Here is a 19,047-nt window from a genome sequence, read left to right on the forward strand (position 1 = left end):
ACAGCAGTGGGTTTGAACATCATCACAGAAACTGCAAGACTGAAAATACAGCAGGGTGGAGCAATTGAAAATAACTCTCTGTAGTCAGCTCATTGTTGGATCCTCAGATTAGTACTCTACACAGAATACTTTTTAAAGATTACACATATTTTGTGTTGCTTTCATTCACTTTTCTAAAATGATTTGTATAAAATAAAGCAAAATTAAAGTCTACCCCAGGAACAAGTAACAACCACTACCATCTTGTTCTTGTAAGATGCCAGTCTCAAGAGAGGATGACTCAATAATTAAAGCAATTCAACTGGAATGCAACACATCACATGGGGAAGATCTTGGCAGTGACTTGGCTTCAGGGTCTACTGGCTTCCCCACTTGCTGTCACTGAAAGGTTTTGGGGATTAAAAAAAAAAAAAAGGTCTTCTTACATTTAAAAATGATACACTAACCTACACTATAATAAAATAAAATGGAACCTTGATAAGACAAAATTAAGTAAGAAAGTACTAGATTTATGATTATTCATCTTGAAAAAATGTATACCGTAGGTAGTTTTGTTTAGATTATGTTGCTTTATTATATGAAGACAGTTAAAATTCTTACCAGTTAAACATTTAAATTTTTTTTTCTTTTTTTTAATAATAGAAAATTATTTAATTAGTATACATGTGTTCCCCATCCTGAACCCTCCTCCCTCCTCCCTCCCCACACCATCCCTCTGGGTCGTCCCAGTGCACCAGCCCCAAGCATCCAGCATCGTGCATTGAACCTGGACTGGCATCTCGTTTCATACATGACGTTTCACATGTTTCAATGCCATTCTCCCAAATCTTCCCACCCTCTCCCTCTCCCACAGAGTCCATAAGACTGTTCTATACATCAGTGTCTCTTTTGCTGTCTCATATACAGGGTTATCGTTACCATCTTTCTAAATTCCATATATATGCGTTAGTATACTGTATTGGTATTTTTCCTTCTGGCTTACTTCACTCTGTATAATAGGCTCCAGTTTCATCCACCTCATTAGAACTGATTCAAATGTATTCTTTTTAATGGCTGAGTAAATTTTTGATTTCTATTTGTGTTAAACATTGCTTCCTTAAAACATCTGAAGCAGTAATCATTAACTCCTGATTAATTAAGCAAGTCTTAGGAGTTATGCATATGATTTCTTACCAAGTAAGACCAATGGAATTTAATTGGAATACAATGTCATGCTTTTGTCTCCCACCACCATTTACTGTATTCATTGGGCTACTTTATTCTCTGCCCTTGGCTGAAAACAGCCAACTCAGTGATTTCCCTGGCACTTGTTGACTGCATGGTCCTGAACTGGCTTCATCCTCTCTTGATACAATAAATGCTTACATCTGACTTTCTCTAATGGAACCAATTTGTGGATTCTTCGGAAATGCCCAGCATTAGAGTGGACACTTAGAGGTGGTTTCTTATTCCAGGTGAATCTAACCTTTTCCAGGGTTTCTACCCTTCTCAGTCTCGACTAACTCAGCAGTCACTTCTAACTTCTCTTGATTGCCCTCTGGGCTGCCCTAGAGGTAGTATTAGGAACACTCCATTCTATCTCGCTTTAGCTTGTGGCCCACTCCAGTCCAGGAAAACATTGCCTCAGCCTTTACATCCAAAACCGAACCTAATGAACCTAGTGAACCTAAAGTCCTCCTTGTTTCATTTGCCGACAGATATCCAATCAAGCTTTCCTGATAATCTCCTTGAATCCCTTCTCTCATAACATAAATGAAGAGGGGCATGCCCCATGGGAAGAGAAACATTCTGAAGGTTTGTAAACTTCATTTTAAACTTCCTACAGTGTCCTCTGTTTCATGACCCACTTGGATATCTTGCAGATATATCTATGTCACCACTAAAACCTCCAGTTTAACATCATTTTTTACATTCAAAAGTCAGTGGGAAATAAGCCACATGTCTTATATAAAAGCTTCAGGTACTTGCAATAGTGAGAACACTTCAATTCTAGCCAACAAAGCAGGGAAGAAATGGGCAAAGTTCAGGAATAAAGCCTGGCTCCTGGGACCAGTTCCATAATGGTCTTCAGGAGATCCCCAAAGTCCTGGCAGCCCCATCCATGCAAGAGAACTCATGCCATATGTAAGAAACCTGCTTCAGAGGCTCGTGTGGGAAATTGGGGGCATAAGTAGCTGGTATTCTAACTAGAATGTTACATTTTCTCTAATTCTTTGTCTAGTATTCCCTGTTAAAGGCCTCATTTCTTCTTTTTCAAAAATTGCACTGAGTACTGAATTTGGTTGACCATGGAGGGCTGATGAGGAAAGAGTGGCTCAGCAGTCACTTAAACAACTTTTTAGCCTCATTAAACTGAATATTTAAGGAGAATCACTTTTTCAGTTGAAGTATTCAGGTAATTATTTTAATTCTCTGTTTCCCTCTACCAGTATGGAACTATCCCAAGCCAACGACCAAGAAAGAAATCTGCAATAGAAATACATCCAATCTTAATAAGATGTGGATAATTAGCTTACAGGATGGAGCCAACATACTTCCCAAATTAACTAATTTTTGCATTCAGCCACAACTCATAAAGCTTCTTTATAATTAGCATTTTCTTGTTTTTAAAATGCTAACAATATACTCAAAGCTGTACAGTTGATAAACCAAGAGGCTGAACTAATGTTTTATGTTCTTTCTTTGGTAGAAAAGTCTACCTTGGGGACCCATAAGGATATGAAATCTTTCTTCCAAAGTAATAAGCTTATAATATTACACAAGATGGGTAAAATATCACAACCACACATATCATATTTCACCAAAGTCCACGTATGCTTGAAAAGGCCTTCACTTTCATCTACTATAGTTATGAAAACCAATAGAATCACTTTGCCTGAATATTCAGTCCTCAATACTTTTTCTTTAGCTAATTATCATTTTAAAAGAATTAGAGGAAAATGTAATCCTTCAATCTAATGTAAGAGAAGATTATAGGGCTTATCAAAAATGACCCTTTAATTTATTAGCAAACTGATGGAGAAATTGGTTGGCCATGCCTTCATCACATGGCTAGACCCTGCAGTTTGAAAATGCAATCAATCTCAGCCACTGTAAAGGTTTAGATGAAAAAACAATCTAGCTTCAGGTGATTTAAACATTCCCTTTCCTCAAAAAGAAATAATTAATGTTCTGTTATACTCAGAATTCAATAAGCAATCAAACTGCTTGGAAATCACATTTGAAGCATTTACAGAAGGATAATTTCATTGAGGTAGCAGTAACCAATTCTAGTTTTCGAGAATACTGTCAAAAGTAAAATAAATGTGTAAAACTTTCATAAAAGATTTTTTCCCAAATAACCTTTGCATAATCACAAAAGTAATGAAAGCAGAGCTTAATTTTCAGGGAGAAAAATTTTGTAGGGAAAGAGGCAGAGTGATGAAAGACGTGCAAGATAGAAAAAAAAAAAAGGCAGGAAAAATTATTATTAAATTTGTATTGACATTCTTATGAGTGCTATCACTGAAAGAAGCTAAGCATTCAGCATTGTCATGATTTTCTTTTCACAGCAGTAAGGAGAATGTAGAAAACAGTAACACATTCACCTTAACCTGTTGTTTGCCTTCTGAAAGCAGTCCTCAGAATACCATCCAGCTTCATTTTTCTGGCTTCAACACTTAACATTGGTATTCCAAAAAGGATGTATACCTAAAATCAGAAAAATATATTACTTTTAATTTTGTATTTCTTTACAGTACTGTATCTCAAGTATTAAAGTATGTAAAACTCATCATGTAAATTTGTTAAAAATTATAGGATCTAGCACAAAAATCATCACCAGTCATTACCAAAGATTTTTAATCAATAGGTCTACATTTTAATAAATATGTAATTTTTTCAAAGTTGGAAAAACACTGATCAAATAATTTGAGGTTCTCACTCACATTCTGTAAAGAAAGCTGAGCACCAAAGAATTGATGTTTTTGAACTGCGGTGTTGAAGACTCTTGAGAGTCCCTTAGACAGCAAGATCAAACCAGTCCATCCTAAAGGAAATCAGTCCCGGATATTCATTGGAAGGACTGAGGCTGAAGCTAAAACTCCAATACTTTGGCCACCTGCTGCAAAGAATTGACTCATTGGAAAAGACCCTGATGTTGGGAATGACTGAAGGCAGGAGGAAGAGGGGATGACAGAGGACGAGATGGTTGGATGGCATCACTGACTCTGAAGGATGAGTTTGAGTAAACTCTGGGAGTGGGTGATGGACAGGGAGGCCTGGCATGCTGCAGTCCAGGGGGTTGCAAAGAGTTGGATATGACTGAGTGACTGAACTGAACTGAACTGAACTCACATTCTCAAGAAGAAGCTATTGTTATGAAGAATATAATCAACTTTAACCTGTAACATCTTGAAGGAATTGGTATAAGAATTAAACTCATAGGGAGAAGGAAATGGCAAACCACTCCAGTATTCTTGCCTGGAGAATTCCATGGACAGAGGGGCCTGGTGGGCTACTGTCCATGGGGTCACAAAGAGTCAGACACGACTGATCAAATTTCAAAACACATAGAGTTGAAGAACAAGAAGGAGAAAGATAGATACACAGACAGACTGGAATCCAATGGGAAGAAACCCAAAGGCAGATGGGAAGTGAGAAAGGAGACTGAAAAGAAGAGAAAATGGAAAATTTTTAATACGCAAAAGTCGGACATGACTGAGCGACCGAACTGAATTGAACTGAACTGAATTTTAAGCTAAAAAATGGAAAACAATAATTTAACTTTCACATGAAATTGTTTAGTAACACATAGACACTGCCTTTGGCTACTATACAACAATACATAGTCCTTTATCATCTATTTTTTATTCTCTTTATCTCTCTCTCCCATAATCAGTTCACCTGTCTTTCCTCAGCTTTCCTTTTGGGATTTTGTTCACTCTTTCCAGTCATTTTCTCCTGGTCACATTATAAAGTTCCTATTTTATATCGTCTTGCTCCTGTGTCCACCATAAGTACAGGTAGTCACTTTATAGTGTGATTAAAAAGCCTTCTGTCCATATTGGCTTACCTTCTCCCTCTAGCAGAAATTTTAGAGCTTCTTTCTTTTAGGTTAAGTATTGCCTTATCCCTATCAAGTTCTCTTTTTAAAATCTATATGCTTCTAGAAGGGATATATACTACCAGATGATCAAGTCACTAACAGCTAGAAAGGCTTTTCCCCTGACAGTCAGGAACTGGCAGGCTTGAAAGAATTTGAGCTTCCAACAGACATAAAGGGAAGACATCTTAGCCTAATTTAAAATTTGGAGACATGTCACACGACGTACAAAATACATACTGAGTAATAGATTTTCCATGTTCCATCAATTGTTTTGGACACACTTTTGATTGGTTGGAACAACAAATTTTAACATGACATTTTCCCAGATTTTTTTCCCTAGACTCGTGGACTCAGAAAAGCTAAAGAAAGAAGTTGAGGAGAACAACAATCCACGAATTAATGGAATTAAACAATGAACTGAAAAATCTCTTAGAAAATAGTTTAAAATACACATACACACACACACAAATACACTAAGGCTAACGACCCTCAGAATTATATACCCCTATCTCAAGCTACCGCACTATTGCACTCATCTCACACCCTAGTAAAGTAATGCTCAAAATTCTCCAAGCCAGCCTTCAGCAATATGTGAACCGTGAACTTCCTGATGTTCAGGCTGGTTTTAGAAAAGGCAGAGGAACCAGAGATCAAATTGCCAACATCCGCTGGATCATGGAAAAAGCAAGAGAGTTCCAGAAAAACATCTATTTCGGCTTTATTGACTATGCCAAAGCCTTTGACTGTGTGGATCACAAGAAACTGTGGAATATTCTGAAAGAGATGGGAATACCAGACCACCTGATCTGCCTCTTGAGAAATCTGTATGCAGATCAGGAAGCAACAGTTAGAACTGGACATGGAACAACAGACTGGTTCCAAATAAGAAAAGAAGTACATCAAGGCTATATATTGTCACCCTGCTTATTTAACTTCTATGCAGAGTACATCATGAGAAACTCTGGACTGGAAGAAACACAAGCTGGAATCAAGATTGCCGGAAGAAATATCAATAGCCTCAGATATGCAGATGACACCACCCTTATGGCAGTGGTGAGAGAAGAGAAAGAGAAACTACAAAGCCTCTTGATGAAAGTGAAAGTGGAGAGTGAAAAAGTTGGCTTAAAGCTTAACATTCAGAAAACGAAGATTATGGCATCTGGTCCCATCACTTCATGGGAAATAGATGGGGAAACAGTGGAAACAGTGTCAGACTTTATTTTGGGGGGCTCCAAAATCACTGCAGATGGTGACTGCAGCCATGAAATTAAAAGACGCTTACTCCTTGGAAGGAAAGTTATGACCAACCTAGATAAAAAGCAGAGACATTACTTTGCCAACAAAGGTTCATCTAGTCAAGGCTATGGTTTTTCCAGTGGTCATGTATGGATGTGAGAGTTGGACTGTGAAGAAGGCTGAGTGCCGAGGAATTGATGCTTTTCAAGTGTGGTGTTGGAGAAGACTCTTGAGAGTCCCTTGGACTGCAAGGAGATCCAACCAGTCCATTCTGAAGGAGATCAGCCCTGGGATTTCTTTGAAAGGAATGATGCTAAAGCTGAAACTCCAGTACTTTGGCCACCTCATGCAAAGAGTTGACTCATTGGAAAAGACTCTGGTGCTGGGAGGGATTGGGGGCAAGAGGAGAAGGGGACGCCAGAGGATGAGATGGCTGGATGGCATCACTGACTCGAGGGAGTTGGTGATGGACAGAGAGGCCTGGCGTGCTGTGATTCACGGGGTCGCAAAGAGTCGGACACAACTGAGTGACTGATCTGATCTGATCTGATCTGCTGTCTTTATCACTTAAAGAATGTTCCAGAAAAGAGCCAAGACGGCGGAGGAGTAGGACGGGGAGAACACTTTCTCCCCCACAAATTCATCAAAAGAGCATTTAAACGTCGAGTAAATTCCACAAAACAACTTCAGAATGCCGGCAGAGGACATCAGGCACCCAGAAAAGCAACCCAACTCTTGGAAAGGAGGTAGGAAAAAATATTAAAGACAAAAAAAAGAGACAAAAGAGGGAGGGACGGAGTTCCGTCCCGGGAAGGGAATCTTAAAAAGAGAGAAGTTTCCAAACACCAGGAAACCTTCTCACTCCCGAATCTGTGCCGAGCTTTGGAAGCACAGAGGGCAACATAACAGGGAGAAAAAATAAATAAACAATTAAAACTCGCAGATTGCGAGCCCTACGGTAACTCCCCCAGCGGAGAAGCAGCGCAGACGCCTGCATCCACCATTAGCAAGCGGGGGCTGGGCAGGGAGGCGCGGCGCGGGCTGCATCGCTGAGAGTAAGAATCTGGCCTGAATACCCTGAGCACTATCTGAGTGAAATAATTTGGGCTAGCAAACCAGACTGTGGGATATCTACCACACGAAAAGCCAGCCCTAACCTAAGACCGCCAGGCCCGCGCACGGAACAAAGGACTGAACAGAGATAGCCGGCTGCAAACCTTGCCCCTCCGGTGACAGGCAGCCAGAGCCGGAAGCGGGCAAGCGCAGCCCCAGAGAGACATTATCAATAAAACTGTAAGCAGGCTTCTTTGCTAACTAAAACTTCTTGGGGGTCTGGACGGTCAACATCTGCCTGAGAAGGTGCGCCGGTTTTACACCCAGATAACCGAGTGGTGAGGAGGCGATAAGTCGCAGCATTGGCGCTCGCCAAATACCTCATCACCTGAGCTGCTCGGACCTGGGAAGAGCACAAAACGCAGGCCCAACTAAGTCTGCGCCTCTGAGGACTACCCGAGGGCCTGAACCTGAGCGGCTTGGACCTGGGAGGTGCATGCAACCCAGGGCCGGCCGCGGATTGTTCCCGGCGGAACAACCTAGAGCCCGAGCAGTGTGGGCAGGGTGGCTACACGCGCCGTGCAGACCCAGGGTGGCTGAGGCACTGAGAGCCCACGCCAGTATTATTTGTTTGCAGCATCCCTCCCTCCCTCCCCACAGCGCGACTGAACAAGTAAGCCTAAAAAAAAAAAAAAAAACCAGTGTCCTCCACCGTCCCCTTTGTGTCAGGGCGGAAACCAGATACTGAAGAGACTAGCAAACAGAAGAAGATATAACAGAGGGAAACGCCTTGGAAGCTACAGGCAATAGATGAAAACCCTGTGGTTACTACGGACTACATAGGAAGGGGCCTATAGATCTTGAGAAATATAAGTCTGACCAAGGAACTAGCCAAAAATGAACTGAACCCACAACACCCACAACAAAACCAAGAAAGTCCTAGATATATTTTTATTATTTTTACGATCATTCTTTTTTTTTAATTAAAAAAAAAATTTTAAGTCCTCTATTGTTCCTTTAATTTTCACTTTTATAACCTATTACTTTGCAAAAAAAAAAAAAAAGACCCTATTTTTTTCTTCTTCAGCAAACTTCATATATATATATTTTATAATTTTTTGACCTTGTTTTTTTTTTTTTTTGTTTTGTTTTTTTCTTCTTTTCTTTAACACTGTATTTTTGAAATTCCAAACTCTACTCTAGATTTTTAATTTTCACTCTTTGGTATATGTTATCAATTTTGTACCTATAGTTTTTTTTTTATATAATTTCTGTGACTTTTTTTTTTTCTTCTTCTTCTCTGTTTCTTTCTCTTCTTCTTTTATATAACATTGTATATCTGAAATTCCAAACTCTACTCTAGATTTTTAATTTATGCTTTTTGGTATTTGATATCAATTTTGTACCTGTATTTTCCTTATAATTTTTCTGACATTGTTTGTTTTTGTTTGCTTGTTTTCTCTCTTTATTTTTCTCCTCCTTTTTTTTTTTAACATTGTATTTCTGAAATTCCAAACTCTACTCTAGATTTTTAATTTTCGCTTTCTGGTATTAGTTATCAATTTTGTACCTGTACTTTCTTTATAATTTTTGCGACCTTGTTTGTTTTTGTTTGTTCGTTTTTTCTCTCTTTCTTTTCCTTCTTCTTTTCTTTAACATCGTATTTTTGAAACTCCAAACTCTACTCTAGATTTTTAATTTTTGCTTTTATGTATTTGTTACCAATTTTGTACCTTTAAGAACCCAATCTTCAGGACCCATTTTTCACTAGGGAGCAAGATTACTGGCTTGACTGCTCTCTCTCCCTTTGGACTCTCCTTTTTCTCCACCAGGTCGCCTGTGTCTCCTCCCTAACCCCTCTCTACTCTACCCAACTCTGTGAATTTCTGTGTGTTCCAGATGGTGGAGAACACTTAGGGATCTGATTACTGGCTGGATCTATCTCCCTCCTTTTCATTCCCCCCTTTTATCCTTCTGGCCACCTCTGTCACCTTCCTCCTTCTTCTCTTCTCTTTATAACTCCGTGAAAATCTCTGAGTGGTCCAGTTGCGGAGTGCACATAAGGAAGTGACTACTGGCTAGCCCACTCTCTCCACTATTGATTCACCTCATCTCATTTGGGTCACCTCTAACTCCCTCCTCCCTCTTCTCTTCTCCATGTAACCCTGTGAACCTCTCTGAGTGACCCTCACTGTAGAGAAACTTTTCATCTTTAATATAGATGTTTTATCAATGGTGCTGTATAGAAGGAGAAGTTTTGAAACTACTGTAAAAACAAGACCGATAACTGGAAGCAGGAGACTTAAGTCCAAACCCTGACTCCAGGGAACTCCTGACTCCAGGGAACTCCTGACTCCAAGGAACATTAATTGACAGGAGCTCATCAAATGCCTCCATACCGACACTGAAACCAAGCACCACAAAAGGGCCAATAAGTTCCAGGGCAAGACATACCAAGCAAATTCTCCAGCAACAAAGGAACACAGCCCTGAGCTTCAAGATACAGGCTGCCCAAAGTCACCCCAAAACTATAGACATCTCATAACTCATTACTGGACATTTCATTGCACTCCAGAGAGAAGAAATACAGCTCCACCCACCAGAACACCGACACAAGCTTCCCTAACCAGGAAACCTTGACAAGCCACCTGTACAAACACACACACAGTGAGGAAATGCCACAATAAAGAGAACTCCACAAACTGCCAGAATACAGAAAGGACACCCCCAAACTCAGCAATTTAAACAAGATGAAGAGACAGAGGAATACTCAGCAGATAAAGGAACAGGATAAATGCCCACCAAACCAAACAAAAGAGGAAGAGATAGGGAATCTACCTGATAAAGAAATCCAAATAATGATAGTGAAATTGATCCAAAATCTTGAAACTAAAATGGAATCACAGATAAATAGCCTGGAGACAAGGATAGAGAAGATGCAAGAAAGGTTTAACAAGGACCTAAAAGAAATAAAAAAGAGTCAATATATAATGAATAATGCAATAAATGAAATTAAAAACACTCTGGAGGCAACAAATAGTAGAATAACAGAGGCAGAAGATAGGATTAGTGAATTAGAAGATAGAATGGTAGAAATAAATGAATCAGTGAGGATAAAAGAAAAACGAATTAAAAGAAATGAGGACAATCTCAGAGATCTCCAGGACAATATTAAACGCTACAACATTCAAATCATAGGGGTTCCAGAAGAAGAAGACAAAAAGAAAGACCATGAGAAAATACTTGAGGAGATAATAGTGGAAAACTTCCCTAAAATGGGGAAGGAAAGAATCACCCAAGTCCAAGAAACCCAGAGAGTCCAAAACAGGATAAACCCAAGGAGAAACACCCCAAGACACATATTAATCAAATTAACAAAGATCAAACACAAAGAACAAATATTAAAAGCAGCAAGGGAAAAACAACAAATAACACACAAGGGAATTCTCATAAGGATAACAGCTGATCTTTCAATAGAAACTCTTCAAGCCAGGAGGGAATGGCAAGACATACTTAAAGTGATGAAAGAAAATAACCTACAGCCCAGATTATTGTACCCAGCAAGGATCTCATTCAAGTATGAAGGAGAAATCAAAAGCTTTTCAGACAAGCAAAAGCTGAGAGAATTCTGCACCACCAAACCAGCTCTCCAACAAATACTAAAGGATATTCTCTAGACAGGAGGCACAAAAATGGTGTATAAGTTCGAACCCAAAACAATGAAGTAAATGGCAACGGGATCATACTTATCAGTAATTACCTTAAACGTAAATGGGTTGAATGCCCCAACCAAAAGACAAAGACTGGCTGAATGGATACAAAAACAAGACCCCTACATATGTTGTCTACAAGAGACCCACCTCAAAACAGGGGACACATACAGACTGAAAGTGACGGGCTGGAAAAAGATTTTCCATGCAAATAGGGACCAAAAGAAAGCAGGAGTAGCAATACTCATATCAGATAAAATAGACTTTAAAACAAAGGCTGTGAAAAGAGACAAAGAAGGTCACTACATAATGATCAAAGGATCAATCCAAGAAGAAGATATAACAATTATAAATATATATGCACCCAACACGGGAGCACCACAGTACGTAAGACAAATGCTAACAAGTATGAAAGGAGAAATTAACAATAACACAATAATAGTGGGAGACTTTAATACCCCACTTACACCTATGGATAGATCAACTAAACAGAAAATTAACAAGGAAACACAAACTTTAAACGATACAATAGACCAGTTAGACCTAATTGATATCTATAGGACATTTCATCCCAAAACAGTGAATTTCACCTTTTTCTCAAGCGCACATGGAACCTTCTCCAGGATAGATCACATCCTGGGCCATAAAGCTAGCCTTGGTAAATTCAAAAAAATAGAAATCATTCCAAGCATTTTTTCTGACCACAATGCAGTAAGATTAGATCTCAATTACAGGAGAAAAACTATTAAAAATTCCAACATATGGAGGCTGAACAACTCGCTGCTGAATAACCAACAAATCACAGAAGAAATCAAAAAAGAAATCAAAATTTGCATAGAAACGAATGAAAATGAAAACACAACAACCCAAAACCTGTGGGACACGGTAAAAGCAGTCCTAAGGGGAAAGTTCATAGCAATACAGGCACACCTCAAGAAACAAGAAAAAAGTCAAATAAATAACCTAACTCTACACCTAAAGCAACTAGAAAAGGAAGAAATGAAGAACCCCAGGGTTAGTAGAAGGAAAGAAATCTTAAAAATTAGAGCAGAAATAAATGCAAAAGAAACAAAAGAGACCATAGCAAAAATCAACAAAACCAAAAGCTGGTTCTTTGAAAGGATAAATAAAATTGACAAACCATTAGCCAGACTCATCAAGAAACAAAGGGAGAAAAATCAAATCAACAAAATTAGAAACGAAAATGGAGAGATCACAACAGACAACACAGAAATACAAAGGATCATAAGAGACTACTATCAACAATTATATGCCAATAAAATGGACAATGAGGAAGAAATGGACAAATTCTTAGAAAAGTACAACTTTCCAAAACTCGACCAGGAGAAATAGAAAATCTTAACAGACCCATCACAAGCACGGAAATTGAAACTGTAATCAAAAATCTTCCAGCAAACAAAAGCCCCGGTCCAGACGGCTTCACAGCTGAATTCTACCAAAAATTTAGAGAAGAGCTAACACCTATCCTGCTCAAACTCTTCCAAAAAATTGCAGAGGAAGGTAAACTTCCAAACTCATTCTATGAGGCCACCATCACCCTAATACCAAAACCTGACAAAGATGACACAAAAAAAGAAAACTACAGGCCAATATCACTGATGAACATAGATGCAAAAATCCTTAACAAAATTCTAGCAATCAGAATCCAACAACACATTAAAAAGATCATACACCATGATCAAGTGGGCTTTATCCCAGGGATGCAAGGATTCTTCAATATCCGCAAATCAATCAATGTAATACACCACATTAACAAATTGAAAAATAAAAACCATATGATTATCTCAATAGATGCAGAGAAAGCCTTTGACAAAATTCAACATCCATTTATGATAAAAACTCTCCAGAAAGCAGGAATAGAAGGAACATACCTCAACATAATAAAAGCTATATATGAAAAACCCACAGCAAACATTATCCTCAATGGTGAAAAATTGAAAGCATTTCCTCTAAAGTCAGGAACAAGACAAGGGTGCCCACTTTCACCATTACTATTCAACATAGTTTTGGAAGTTTTGGCCACAGCAATCAGAGCAGAAAAAGAAATAAAAGGAATCCAAATTGGAAAAGAAGAAGTAAAACTCTCACTATTTGCAGATGACATGATCCTCTACATAGAAAACCCTAAAGATTCCACCAGAAAATTACTAGAGCTAATCAATGATTATAGTAAAATTGCAGGATATAAAATCAACACACAGAAATCCCTTGCATTCCTATACACTAATAATGAGAAAACAGAAAGAGAAATTAAGGAAACAATTCCATTCACCATTGCAACGGAAAGAATAAAATACTTAGGAATATATCTACCTAAAGAAACTAAAGACCTATATATAGAAAACTATAAAACACTGGTGAAAGAAATCAAAGAGGACACTAATAGATGGAGAAATATACCATGTTCATGGATTGGAAGAATCAATATAGTGAAAATGAGTATACTACCCAAAGCAATTTATAGATTCAACGCAACCCCTATCAAGCTACCAACAGTATTCTTCACAGAGCTAGAACAAATAATTTCACAATTTGTATGGAAATACAAAAAACCTCGAATAGCCAAAGCGATCTTGAGAAAGAAGAATGGAACTGGAGGAATCAACCTACCTGACTTCAGGCTCTATTACAAAGCCACAGTTATCAAGACAGTATGGTACTGGCACAAAGACAGAAATATTGATCAATGGAATAAAATAGAAAGCCCAGAGATAAATCCACGCACCTATGGACACCTTATCTTTGACAAAGGAGGCAAGAATATACAATGGATTAAAGACAATCTCTTTAACAAGTGGTGCTGGGAAAACTGGTCAACCACTTGTAAAAGAATGAAACTAGACCACTTTCTAACACCATACACAAAAATAAACTCAAAATGGATTAAAGATCTAAACGTAAGACCAGAAACTATAAAACTCCTAGAGGAGAACATAGGGAAAACACTCTCTGACATACATCACAGCAGGATCCTCTATGACCCACCTCCCAGAATATTGGAAATAAAATCAAAAATAAACAAATGGGACCTAATTAAACTTAAAAGCTTCTGCACATCAAAGGAAACTATTAGCAAGGTGAAAAGACAGCCTTCAGAATGGGAGAAAATAATAGCAAATGAAGCAACTGACAAACACTAATCTCAAAAATATACAAGCAACTCCTACAGCTCAACTCCAGAAAAATAAACGACCCAATCAAAAAATGGGCCAAAGAACTAAATAGACATTTCTCCAAAGAAGACATACAGATGGCTAACAAACACATGAAAAGATGCTCAACATCACTCATTATCAGAGAAATGCAAATCAAAACCACTATGAGGTACCATTTCACACCAGTCAGAATGGCTGCGATCCAAAAGTCTACAAATAATAAATGCTGGAGAGGGTGTGGAGAAAAGGGAACCCTCTTACACTGTTGGTGGGAATGCAAACTAGTACAGCCACTATGGAGAACAGTGTGCAGATTCCTTAAAAAACTGGAAATAGAACTGCCTTATGATCCAGCAATCCCACTGCTGGGCATACACACTGAGGAAACCAGAAGGGAAAGAGACACATGTACCCCAATGTTCATCGCAGCACTGTTTATAACAGCCAGGACATGGAAGCAACCTATATGTCCATCAGCAGATGAATGGATAAGAAAGCTGTGGTACATATACACAATGGAGTATTACTCAGCCATTAAAAAGAATACATTTGAATCAGTTCTAATGAGGTGGATGAAACTGGAGCCTATTATACAGAGTGAAGTAAGCCAGAAGGAAAAACATAAATACAGTATACTAATGCATATATATGGAATTTAGAAAGATTTTAACAATAACCCGGTGTACAAGACAGCAAAAGAGACACTGATGTATAGAACAGTCTTATGGACTCTGTGGGAGAGGGAAAGGGTGGGAAGATTTGGGAGAATGACATTGAAACATGTAAAATATCATGTAAGAAATGAGTTGCCAGTCCAGGTTCGATGCACGATACTGGATGCTTGGGGCTAGTGCACTGGGACGACCCAGAGGGATGGTATGGGGAGGGAGGAGGGAGGAGGGTTCGGGATGGGGAACACATGTATACCTGTGGCAGATTCATTTGATATTTGGCAAAACTAATACAATTATGTAAAGTTTAAAAATAAAATAAAATTAAAAAAAAAAAAAAAAGAATGTTCCAAAACCTACCTTAATAAAAGCCCAATACAGGGTCATATTAGGTGATAATCATTGTTGGGAAATCTTTTCAAGTATCAACTAAAAATTCCTCATGTCATGACTTAATTGCTTTTCTGTTCATTTTCTGCATAGTGAAAATGAATAGCTAATCATAATCTGTCATTTAACACTTTTCCTTAGTCTGTACTTAGGTACAGAGTCTATCTTTGTGTTTGTTTCCTATTGAAAGGTTGTTGCTGAACCACGAAAGATGCTGGGATTCTTGGCCTCCAGAGGAGAAGAATTCAATTGGGCCAGAGACAAGGCTTGATGGCTCATAGCTTTTGTGTAATAAAGTTTTATTAAAGTATAAAAGATGCGAAGGCCCGCGCGCGGCGGGTGTTGACTCGATGTGATTTCTGCCCAGTGCTCTGAATGTCAAAGTGAAGAAATTCAATGAAGCGCAGGTAAACAGCGGGAGTAACTATAACTCTCTTAAGGTAGCCAAATGCCTCGTCATCTAATTAGTGATGCGCATGAATGGATGAAGGAGATTCCCACTGTCCCTACCTACTATCCAGCGAAACCACAGCCAAGGGAACGGGCTTGGCGGAATCAGCAGGGAAAGAAGACCCTGTTGAGTTTGACTCTAGTCTGGCACAGTGGAGAGACATGAGAGGTGTAGAATAAGTGGGAGGCCTCTGGCGCCCCCTCGTTTCCCGCGAGGGGGCGGGGCAGGGTCTGCTGGCCTTGTGGGCCGCCGGTGAAATACCACTACTCTGATCGTTTTTTCACTGACCCGGTGAGGTGGGGGGGGGGGGGGGGGGGGGGAGGCGAGCCCCAAGGGGCTCTCGCTTCTGGCGCCAAGCGCCCTGGCCGCGCACAGCAAAAATAAACAAATGGGACCTAATTAAACTTAAAAGCTTCTGCACATCAAAGGAAACTATAAGCAAGGTGAAAAGACAGCCTTCAGAATGGGAGAAAATAATAGCAAGTGAAGCAACTGACAAACACTAATCTCAAAAATATACAAGCAACTCCTACAGCTCAATTCCAAAAAAATAAATGACCCAATCAAAAAATGGGCCAAAGAACTAAATAGACATTTCTCCAAAGAAGACATACAGATGGCTAACAAACACATGAAAAGATGCTCAACATCACTCATTATCAGAGAAATGCAAATCAAAACCACTATGAGGTACCATTTCACGCCAGTCAGAATGGCTGCGATCCAAAAGTCTACAAGCAATAAATGCTGGAGAGGGTGTGGAGAAAAGAGAACCCTCTTACACTGTTGGTGGGAATGCAAACTAGTACAGCCACTATGGAGAACAGTGTGGAGATTCCTTAAAAAACTGGAAATAGAACTGCCTTATGACCCAGCAATCCCACTGCTGGGCATACACACTGAGGAAACCAGAAGGGAAAGGGACACGTGTACCCCAGTGTTCATCGCAGCACTGTTTATAATAGCTAGGACATGGAAGCAACCTAGATGAATGGATAAGAAAGCTGTGGTACATATACACAATGGAGTATTACTCAGTCATTAAAAAGAATACATTTGAATCAGTTCTAATGAGGTGGATGAAACTGGAGCCTATTATATAGAGTGAAGTAAGCCAGAAAGAAAAACACCAATACAGTATACTAATGCATATATATGGAATTTAGAAAGATGGTAACAATAACCCTGTATACAAGACAGCAAAAGAGACACTGATGTATAGAACAGTCTTATGGACTCTGTGGGAGAGGGAGAGGGTGGGAAGATTTGGGAGAATGGCATTGAAACATGTAGAATATCATGTATGAAATGAGTTGCCAGTCCAGGTTCGATGCACGATACTGGATGCATGGGGCTGGTGCACTGGGATGACCCAGAGGGATGGTATGGGGAGGGAGGAGGGAGGAGGGTTCAGGATGGGGAACACATGTATACCTGTGGTGGACTCATTTCAATATTTGGCAAGGTAATACCAATACAATGGTATTTGTACATTACAATTGTACAATATATTGTACAGTATATTGTACAATACAATACAATACATTTGGCAATGTAAAACCAATACAATATTGTAAAGTTTAAAAATAAAATAAAACTAAAAAAAGAAAAAAAAAGTATAAAAGAGATAGAGAAAGCTTCTGACATAGACATCAGAAGCGGGCAAAAAGAATACCCCCTTGATAGTGTTAGCAATGGAGTTATATACCTTTTAATTAGTTATTACAATGAATCAAAAGAATGTATCAAGTTTGTGAAAATTTTACCAGACCCATTCCCACAATTTACATTTTAGGATAACAAGATTAGAATTTAACAAAGGAAAGATCCTACCAGATCCACTCCCATAATATACATTCTAAAATATCAGGATTAGTCAGAAGGTTTTCAGGAAGGAGAAACTGTCCTCAAGCAAGATACATTGTTGTTATATAATCCCTGCTGCTGCTACTGCTGCTAAGTTGCTTCAGTTGTGTCCGACTCTGTGCGACCCCACAGCCAGCAGCCCACCAGGCTCCGCAGTCCCTGGGATTCTCCAGGCAAGAACACTGGAGTGGGTTGCCATTTCCTTCTCCAATGCATGAAAGTGAAAAGTGAAAGTGAAGTCACTCAGTCGTGTCTGACTCTTATCGACCCCATGGACTGCAGCCTACCAGGCTCCTCAGTCCATAGGATTTTCCAGGCAAGAGTACTGGAGTGGGGTGCCATTGCCTTCTCCTATAATCCCTACTACAGAGTTTAAACTGAGTTGTGTAATTGACTAAGACTAAGGAATATAGACAAAAAAAGTTTGTCCTTTCCACCTCCTTGAGAATTCCAGACCCGTATCTCCACCTTGAGAGTCCTAGACCCCTTTCTCCTCCTTGGAGACCCTGGACTTCTTTTCAATCTGCCTAGGAATTGACTCTCTCACTATTTGGTGATTTATGCAATGATTCAGCAAAAGTCCTCCTAAGAATTTTTATTACTTCTCCTACCTTACAACCATTCACAACCAGAATCATTATTAAAGCTCATCTTCATATACTGCTCATATTTTCAGGGAAACTTCTTCAGCATTTAAAAAATATTTTTAATACTTAGCACTTAAGGAACAATATTTTTCAATATAACTATAGAAACAGAAAATGATTAAAGTTTAAATTCATTAGGCATTCAATAAATGCTTATTGAATTTAGCTGAAGTGTCATGAATTTTTCTATTTTTAATCTTCACTATGATTTATTTTCTATTTTCACTTATTATGAGAAAACATTTCCATATTCCAATAGTTAGATGTAATTTTTTCCTCCCTTGGATAATTCTTTATTCCTTGTTATTATGTGTAATGTTTCAAACTAAAGTGTTCTTATTGCAAGTCTCTTGTCTCCGTGTATCTTTTTTCTCACAATGAATAAACATATTAAATTTCTTCTCCTCTTAACAGAAACTCTTACCACCTAAGTGACTTACAGGAACATTCTGAAGATTGATAAGGCCATGAATAAAACACTTGAAATTCCTTGCTTTTGGTTTTAAAAGATGACTGTATAATGAAAGATAGTAGTGTTGCATTTGTTTTTCTCTTTTTCTAAACATCCTACAATAATCCCTTGAAGAATTATTTTCTCTCTTTTGTCCTTGTAATAAAATTAGGAGAAAACATGAGCTTGATAGAATACACATGCCTTTTAATAAGAGTCCATTCATTTCTATTCAGTAGAAAAGATAGGCTTACCATTGTCCATTCAGATAACAACTAAATGGGGCATGACCAGACCAACTGATTTCAAA

The 19,047-nt window shown here is 38.7% G+C and overlaps 1 long non-coding RNA gene across 1 annotated transcript in view; it reads right to left on the reverse strand.

Moving 5' to 3' along the window:
• Positions 1 to 19,047, reverse strand: part of LOC139178235 (uncharacterized) — a 458,013-nt gene that overhangs the window by 4,646 nt on the left and 434,320 nt on the right. Inside the window, exon 3 of the long non-coding RNA XR_011562681.1 lies at positions 3,588 to 3,690. This is a non-coding gene — a long non-coding RNA (uncharacterized lncRNA). The remainder of the gene's footprint in view (positions 1 to 3,587; positions 3,691 to 19,047) is intronic.

Source organism: Bos indicus, chromosome 21 (assembly GCF_029378745.1).
Source record: "Bos indicus isolate NIAB-ARS_2022 breed Sahiwal x Tharparkar chromosome 21, NIAB-ARS_B.indTharparkar_mat_pri_1.0, whole genome shotgun sequence".
Lineage (NCBI taxonomy): Eukaryota > Metazoa > Chordata > Mammalia > Artiodactyla > Bovidae > Bos > Bos indicus.